Here is a 9,434-nt window from a genome sequence, read left to right as displayed (position 1 = left end):
TTCAAGCAAATGATATAAAAAATTAAACAGGTACATACAGGAAAGGAACATGCAAAACTGTGGTGTTCCATGGAAACACCAAATCTTGGACTTACAGACACATAAGAAAGAGGATAGTTCCTTTCACTTTCAGTTATTCAGATAGTTTTTCTGGAAACAATACTCTAGGTTGGCATTCATTGTCTTTTAGAATGTAAAATACATCACAGCAGGCTCTTCTGACTTTTATAGTTTTCATTGAGAAATTACCTTTTTTATTATTATTTATTTATTTATTAAAGATTTCTGTATCCTTCCTGACACCGCCTCCCATTTCCCTCCCCCTCCCCCAGTCAACTCCCCCTCCCTCATCAGCCCTAAGAGCAGTCAGGGTTCCCTGCCCTGTGGGAAGTCCAAGGCCCTCCCACCTCCTTACAGGTCTAGTAAGTTGAGCATCCAAACTGCCTAGGCTCCCTCAAAGCCAGTACGTGCAGTAGGATCAAAACCCAGTTTCATTGTTCTTGACTTCTCAGCAGTCCTCATTGTCCGCTAAGTTCAGTGAGTCCGGTTTTATCCCAAGCTTTTTCAGACTCAGTCCAGCTGGCCTTGGTGAGTTCCCAGTAGAACATCCCCATTGTCTCAATGTGTGGGTCCACCCCTCGCGGTCCTGAGTTCCTTGCTCGTGCTCTCTCTCCTTCTGCTCCTGATTTGGACCTTGAGGTTTCAGTCTGGTGCTCCAGTGTGGGACTCTGTCTCCTTTCATCGCCTGATGAAGGTTAATATCCAAGAGGATGCGTATATGTTTTTCTTTGGGTTCACCTTCTTATTTAGCTTCTCTAGGATCACGAATTTTACCCAAAAAGAGGAACATGGGATGTACTCACTCATAATTGGTTTCTAGCCATAAATAAAGGACATTGAGCCTATAATTCGTGATCTTAGAGAAATTATCTTTTAATGTTATAAGCTTTCTTTTGTATTTGACCTGTGGTTTTAATTTTGCAGTTATCAGGCTCTTCACTCTGTTCTATATATTTAGCATTTTAAATATAATATTTTGTGATTGTCTCTTTTTTGGTCTTGTCTATTCGGAGTTTTGTGTGCTTCTTCTGTCTGTTTGAATGTGTCTGTTCTCAACTTGCAGAAATTTTTACATGATCTTGTTGGAAATAGGATCTATACCATTGAACTGGAATTATTCTTCTTTTCCTCACCCAATCCCCTGCCAAGTCCATTCCATGTGCTGTCCACTTGCCTTCTCTCAAGCAATAAAATAAATAAAATGAATCCCTTCAGATCAGGCTCCTTTTAGAATAGATTGTCTGTATTTAAGATCTAGAAAACTTCACACTCAGTGTATGTTTAGGTCACTCTGATGAATGCTTCAATCCCTCATTTTTTTGTAATTTGAGTCAATAAAATGCTTTCAATTTTCAAATGATCAAAGCCCCCATTGTGTCTATATTTTGAATACGTCTTTTATTAAATCATGAACAATAACAATTGGTTAATAATAACAGTAATATATATATTTTATATATATATATATATAGTCTTTTTAAAATGTACTACTGGAAATACAGACATAGGTTAACACTGGATCAAGAGATCAAGGGGATATGAATCTAAAAAGGAAGTCAAATTCTCACTATTTGCTGATGATACGATAATTTACATAAATGACCCCAACAATTCTACCAAGGAATTTCTACAACTCATAAACACTGTCAGTAATGTAGCAGGATAAAAGATTAACTCAAAAAAATCAGTAGCCCTCCTGTACACAGATGATATATTGGCTGAAAAAGAAATCAGAGAAACATCACCGTTCACAATAGCCACAAATAGCATAAAATATCTGGGAGAAACTCTAACCAAACAAATGGAAGACTTGTATGACAAAAACTTTAAATCTTTGAAGAAAGAAATTGAAGAAGACACCAGAAAGTGGAGATATCTGCCATGCTCTTGGACAGGTAGAATGGCAATCTTACCAAAAGCAATCTAAAGATTCAATGTAATGCCCATCAAAATCCCAGAAAAATTCATCACAGACCTTGAAAGAGCTGTACTCAACTTCATATTGATTTGGTTTTTAATTTGTCATTTTTTTTCAAATACTAATACAGTAAAATATTTTTAAATGGTTCGTGCGTGTCTGTATGTGTGTGTACATGTTCCTGTGTCTAGTTGGAATGCCCATGTTACATAGCACATATATGGAAACCAGAGGGTAGCATTTGCTTGTCCATCTCAGAACATCTGCCTTTCTTCTCTATTAAAATTGCAATTAAATGGGTTTTTTGGGATATTATATGAATATGATAATTCATAATATAAGCATTCTCATAAGTTCCTGTTTACCAATACATGCCCCTACTTTATCATCAATATAATTCATCAAATTCTAAAACTGTTGTAATCAATGATCTTATACCGTAGTGTCATATAAAGCCCTTATCGTATGCATTAACATTCAATCCTAGTGTAATACAGTCTATAATTTTAACATGTGTGCTAATTATAATTACCAACTAAGTGTTATGATATGTATTTTCATTGCCTTTAAAGTCCCATAAGATCTACCTTTTTATCTCTTTTTTTCCCACACCTCCCATTTCCCTGATTGTCTTCACAATTTTCACAGTCTTTCCTTATTCAGAATAACATGTAGTATGTCACTTCAGCTGACTGCAGTCTTCCATTTATTATTATGTATATATTAGTCGCTTGTATTTTCATAGCCTGAGTACTCAATTTGATTTAGCACTGAATAACATTCTGTTGTTTAGACTAACTACAGTTCATTAAACCATTAGGCTATTGATAGGTATTTGGACAGCTTCCAAATTTTGTCAGTTATGAGCCAAGATATTATTATTATCCATACAAAGACTTTAGTATGGAGATGATATTAAAATTCTTTGGGTGTATTTCAATGGGCCTGTTTACTTGATCATATCTTTAGACTACTTTCATAGGTTTTAGTGGAGATTGACCAAATGTATCCCGAAATGGCTTATATATTGCAATACTGTTGTAAGTGAATTACCTTTCCTGCTGTACTACACCTTTCATGGTGCTTAGTAGGCGGTATTTAGAGTTTAGTTTTCCAAAAGTATGCAGTATCATTTCACTCTTTTAATTTTCAATTCCTTATGGCATCTTCTCTGAGCAGTATTCTCTGAGCCTTAGATGTGGGACTGGGATCCACAACTCTGCATTTTGATTGGTTGTGGTTTTTTGTAGTGGACCCTATGCAAAGAGAAGATTTCTTGATGAAGACTGTAGACTGCTCTTATCTGTGGATATAAGAACTGATGTTTGTAGACTGTCATGAAGGATTATGCTGTACTGCTCTTGGATGCCTTCCATGGTTGCTTGTCATCTCTGTATTTTATTTTCAACTTTTTATCACATTTCTTATTTAGTTCATTCATGTGTGTAGCATGTGTGTGTGCTATGTGAAACTCTGTGTATTCCTGCTTTTATATAAAAATGGATATGTGCCATAGCATGTATGTGTTAATTAGAGGACAGCCTTTTGATGTCTTGTGCTTTCCTTCTGAATGTAAAGAACTAAAAAGATTAATTTTTTACAAACACTAATATGCACAGTTCTATTTTTAATATTTTTTTTAATAAAGAAACTTTTTTTTTTTTGGTTTTTTCGAGACAGGGTTTCTCTGTGGTTTTGGAGGCTGTCCTGGAACTAGCTCTTGTAGATCAGGCTGGTATTGAACTCACAGAGATCAGCCTGCCTCTGCCTCCCAAGTGCTGGGATTAAAGACGTGCGCCACCACCGCCCGGCTAATAAAGAAACTTTCTGAAGTTGGAAGAAAAAAGCCTTCAGAATGCTGGACTCAACTCTTCCACTAAGAGGAAACCATGAAGAACAAATGTGAGCTTGTGTTCAGCTTGATTTCTACACTCTGTGTAATTCAGGATTCCATGACCATGGAACTGTCCTGCCCATAGTCAGAAATGGGTCTTCTCCCACCATTTAGCACAGCTAAACTACCTCACAAAGGCAGTCCCAGAGGCCATCACCTGGAGATTCTAGAGCCTGTCAAACTGGCAGTTAACAATAAATATCACAGCTTTATTGCACACATTACTTTTGACATGTTGAAACAACCTTTCTTCTGTGGAATCAAACCAGTAGTGGATAATTTTTCTAATGTATTGTTGAATTCATTTTGCAAATATTTTGTTCAGGATAACCCTACTATGTTTGCCAAATGCATTGCGCTGTTTCTTCTCTTGTTGCTTTGAAACATTTTGAGAACTTTACACATGAACATTGCATCTACAAAATTTCTGCCCCTTCAACTTCACTTGTTTCTCTTCTCTCCCTCTCGGTTTTATAATTTCTCCTTTCTTCAACAAATATACAACTTACTGTTTCTATTTAGCATTGATCCTACGAACATGTGTCCAGGCCTGAGTGCTTCAAAGTGCTTAATCTATGCAGAATCTCTTTTTCTGGAGGACACTGATTCTCTTTCAGCAGCCACTGATGACCAGTAGTATTTTGTTTTCATTTCTTTTCACCCTTTCCACAAGGTTGGACCTTGTGGAAATTCCCCAGTCCTCGTCAGCATGTCAGCTGGTAGTATCTTTATGTTGCATGTATTAACGTAATCATATTGTGGAAAATTTTATTTTCTGTCATGTCTAGAAGCTAGAAATGCTCTGGTCCTCTGGCTCTTACAGTCCTTATGTTCTCCTTTTGTGATTTCCCTTTAGATTTAGTTTGAGGTCATATTCAAGATGTTTCAATTGGTGTTAGGCACATCATGGTGAGTTCTCTGTATTCTGACTAGCTGTGGATCTCCGTAATAACCTCCATTTGTGGTCATAAGATGTGTCTTTGATCATGGGTAATGCTATGCTTATTAGGGAGTGTCATTATAAACATTTAGAATATAATTATGTTAAGAAAATAAATTGTAGTTCTAGGGTCTATGACTTTAAGATCCATAAGGAGTTGGCTGTGTAACACTATCAGGTGTGAATTACATCTCATTGACTGTATCTTATGTCTAATTAGAGATCCATTTGTTAATTATAAGATAAAAATGTCACTATTGGATTGTTGAACATATCTTTCTAAACCAAATGTTATTGTGGTTTATTAGCTATCCAGCTGGGTAGGACAACTGTTTTGTTTTCCTCACTTGGCTGATTACATAACATCTTCCTATACTATGCCGCCTAGTACTCAGGTAAAGGTTACCAGATTTAGTTCTAGATCTGTCCCTTCAAGTTCTCTGTACAAAGAGCATAATGTCTTCAGAATTCTAGTCCTTTTCAATATCTGAAAATCATCCATGAATGGCAATAGCCCATATTTTTTTGGGAGATAATTGTATTTTCCAACCAAGAACTTGAGGGATGGTTTCCTGTGATTGACACTAGTCTTTGCATTAGATTGTCATGGTCCTGGATAAGAGTACCATGACCTTAAGTGATATAACACCTTTATATATATATGCACACATGTTTATCTGTACATATAGTATCAAAAAAGAAATTAAACAGTAAAAATTTATAACCACAGAGATTCAAGGTCTGAAGCTTAAAACATTTCCATTCATATTTGATTAGACTAGAGTGAGGAATATTAAGCGGCCCATTTTGATTTTACTGGGAATCCTCCATGAAATAGCTTGTGCACTTAAAGAAAGAAAGGTTAGGTTATTAGTTCTTGAGTAATGCCAAGTACTAGATACCTGCTCCTTCCATATCTTGTTCAGAACAATTTCTTTGCTGCCTCTGGCTATTTTTAGCATTTTACAGGAAGGAGGAGGGACTGATTTACAAGTTTATTGGGTTTATTTAGAGATTCCACTCTCCTTGTGTTTCTGTGGTTAACTAAATATGATGCAGAACTTGAAAGAGAGCCTAAAGAAGAGGCACAGCAGGTAGGACGCCAGGAGACTCTAAGTTAAATCTATTAGGAAACCGATGGATTATTCACTAAGTTCAAGAATGTGGTCAATGTGTAAGTGAATTTTCATGTGATATTTTTCTTGTTGATGTCCATCTCTGTTACCTTAAGGTCTCTGGGCCATGCTCCTGAAGTTTACTGGGTCCATTTGATGCTTCTGAGCACATAATATCCTCAGGGGAGTCAAGACTGTGGACAGGTCTAACATGTTTGGATCAGCATTGGCCAGATCATCAGATGATCTTTCATCTTGAAAGAGGCACAAAACATCCTCTCCAAACCCTCAATGTTATTTCCTTTATCTTGGCAGTCAATCATGACCAAATCAACCCGGACATGATCTTGTGATCAGAATATAGGAGGGTTTTTATTTTCTGAGGCTGTGTCAGAACCTGAGGTGAAGAAAATTTATTACAACAAGGATTAAAGTAGAAATATAAGGCTTATCCACTTGTGTCTGTTCAAGATACAGTAAGATGGGAATAGGCCATGGGGTCTGGACTCATCCTAGATGACACAGGGAACACTGACTCTTTGTCATTTGTAGTTGGAGAGGATTTGAGTCAGTGCAAGAGCAGGTTCCCCATTCAATACTCCATCAGGAGTCTTACAAAGATTTAGAGCAAATTCTATAGGGCTGCTCAACAACCAGCTTCCAGATATTAACACACACACACACACACACACACACACACACACACACACACACTCACACAATTCTTTAAGTTTATTTGGGGAGAATAAGTTTATCTAGGGAATTGACTGTTTCTCAGTTATTTCAAGTTAGTGATACAAATGCAATTGACAAACCATTAATACTGACACATTATCTTGTGGATGTGTATATGTAAGGATCAGGTATAAAACAGTGCTTGTGAATTGTCTGAACAAGGTCTAAAGATGACTTTTCATCACAGTGTGGGAACCTAGGGGTAATTGAACTATTTTAACATATGTGAATAGTCATAGTGTCATTATATATTTTCTTTGTTATTTTAAAAAGAATGGAGGACTTTGGACTTTCCACAGGGCAAGGAACCCTGACTGCTCTTCAGACTTGAGAGGGAGGGGGAGAGGAGTGAGGGGAGAGGGAGAGGAGTGGGGGACGGGGAGAGGAGTGGGGGGGGAGTGGGAGGCTGGGAGGAGGCAGAAATTGTTTTTTTCTCAATAAAACAAAAAGAAAGTTAAAAAAAAGAAGAATGTAAGAAGATCCATATCTATCCCTATGCACACAACTCAAGTCCAAGTGACTCAAAGACCGCAACATAACTCTGGTTACACTAAACCTGATAGAAGAGAAAATGGGAAGTAGCCTTGAAGGCATGGGCTAAGAATATCACTTCCTAAATATTACACTAGTAGCACAGACACTGAGAGCAGCAATTAATAAATGGAACCTCCTGAAACTGAAAACTTCTATAAGGCAAAGAATAAGGTCATTAAGACAACACATCAACCTACAGAATGGGAAAAAATCTTCATCAACCCCACTTTGGACAGAGGGCTGATCTCTAAAAATGTGCAAAGAATTCAAGAAACTAGACATCAAAGTACCAAATAACCCAATCAAAAAATGGGGTATAGATCTAAACAGAGACTTCTCAACACAAGATTCTCAAATGGCCAAAAGACATTAAAGGAATTGTTCAATATCTTTAGTTCTCAGGGAAATGCAAATCAAAATGACTCTGAGATACCATCTTACACCTTTCAGAATGGCTAAGATGGTAAACACTGAAGATATCTGAGAGGATATCCAGTAAGGTAAAGGGAACACTCCTTTACTGCTGGTGGGAGTGTAAGATGTACAGGCGGTTTGGAAATCTGTATGGCAGTTTCTCAGAAAACTGGGAATTAATCTATGTCAAAATCCAGCAATACTACTTCTAGGCATATACCAAATGGCTGTGCAGTCAAAGCACAAAGACGTTTTCTCAACTATGTTCATAGTAGCATGATTTGTAATACCCAAAACCTGGAACCAACCTAGATGCTCCTCAACTGAAGAATGGATAAAAATAATGGTACATTAACACAATGGAGTACTACTCAGTGGTAAAAATTAATGACATCTTGAAATTTGCAGGCAAATAGATGTAACTAGAAAAAAAACTATTTTGAGTGAGGTAACCCAGACCTAGAAAGATAGCACAGAATGCACTCACTCATAAGTGGATATTAGACGTTAAATAAAGAATAACCAGGCTACAATCCACAACCCCAGAGAAGCTAGCTAAAAAGGAGGAACATAAGAGAGACATGCATTCAGACCTCTAGGAAGGACAAATATTTATGATCTGGGTAAACTGGCAAGTGAAGTAGAAGGAAAGCGATGTGATATGGGAACATGAGGGCTTGAGATGGCTGAGTTTGGGGAGGGATGGAGAGGGTGAGCATTGAAAGAGCTATCTTGATAAAAGGAGACAATAAGGGATTGGGAGGAAATCAGGTGCTAGGGAAATTCCCATTAATTCATAAGGATGATCCCAGCTAAGACTCCTAGCAATAGTGGAGAGGTTGCCTGAACTGGTCTTTCCTTTTATCAGATTAGTGACTACCCTAATTGTCATCATAGAGCCTACATCTAGTAATTGATAGAAGCAGATGCAGTGATCCACAGCCAAACATTGGGCTGAGCTCCTAGAGATTGGTTGAAGAAAGGGAGGAGGGATCGATCATATGAGCAAAGGGGGAGTAAAGATCATGACTGGTAAAACCACAGACAGCTGACTGGAGCTACTGGGAGCTTATGGACTCTGGACTGACAGCTGAGGATCCCACATAGGACTGAACTAAGCCCATTGAATGTGGTTGACAGTTATGATCTGTCAGGTGTGTGGGCTGGCAGGTGATATCCTGGATACATGAACTGACTTTTTGGAGTCCATTCCCTGTAGTGCGACGTCTTGCTCAGCATTGATACAGGGTGTGTGTTTCTTGATCCTTCTTCAACTTGGTATGACAGACTTTGTTGACTCTCCGAGGGAGGCCTTCCCTCCTCTGGGGAGTGGAAGGTGGGTGGGATAGGGAGAGGTAGTGGGAGCGGGAAAGGGGAAGGAGGAGAAACTGAAGTTAGTATGTAAAATTTTAAAAAGTTTAAAATGTAAATAAATAAATAGAAAATGCTCCCTATCCTGAAAGGGTGTTCCCCACTGAGGACCAGGACCCAGAAGTAAGATACCCTAGACCTAGGAGAGAACCAAATACAAGTGGGAAAAAGAGAGTCAATGGAATGACTCCTGATGAAATTCTGAGAGTGGTGCTTAACCCAGTTGTCATCAGAAAGGTTTCACCCAGCATCTGCTGGAAACAGATGCGGAGGCTGCATTAGCTGAAGCCCAGGAAATTCTGCATAGAGTGGGAGGAAATGCTGTAGGACTCAGTGGTTTCAAAGGCACCACAAAACCCACAGAACCAACTAAACTGGGATTACTGGGGCTCACAGAGATTGAACCAACAACCAGGGAGCCTGCATGGGATTGACCTAGGCACTCTGCATATA

The sequence above is a fragment of the Microtus pennsylvanicus genome, chromosome 7 (genome assembly GCF_037038515.1).
Source record: "Microtus pennsylvanicus isolate mMicPen1 chromosome 7, mMicPen1.hap1, whole genome shotgun sequence".
Classification (NCBI taxonomy): domain Eukaryota; kingdom Metazoa; phylum Chordata; class Mammalia; order Rodentia; family Cricetidae; genus Microtus; species Microtus pennsylvanicus.
Note: the sequence above shows the minus strand (reverse complement) of the source record.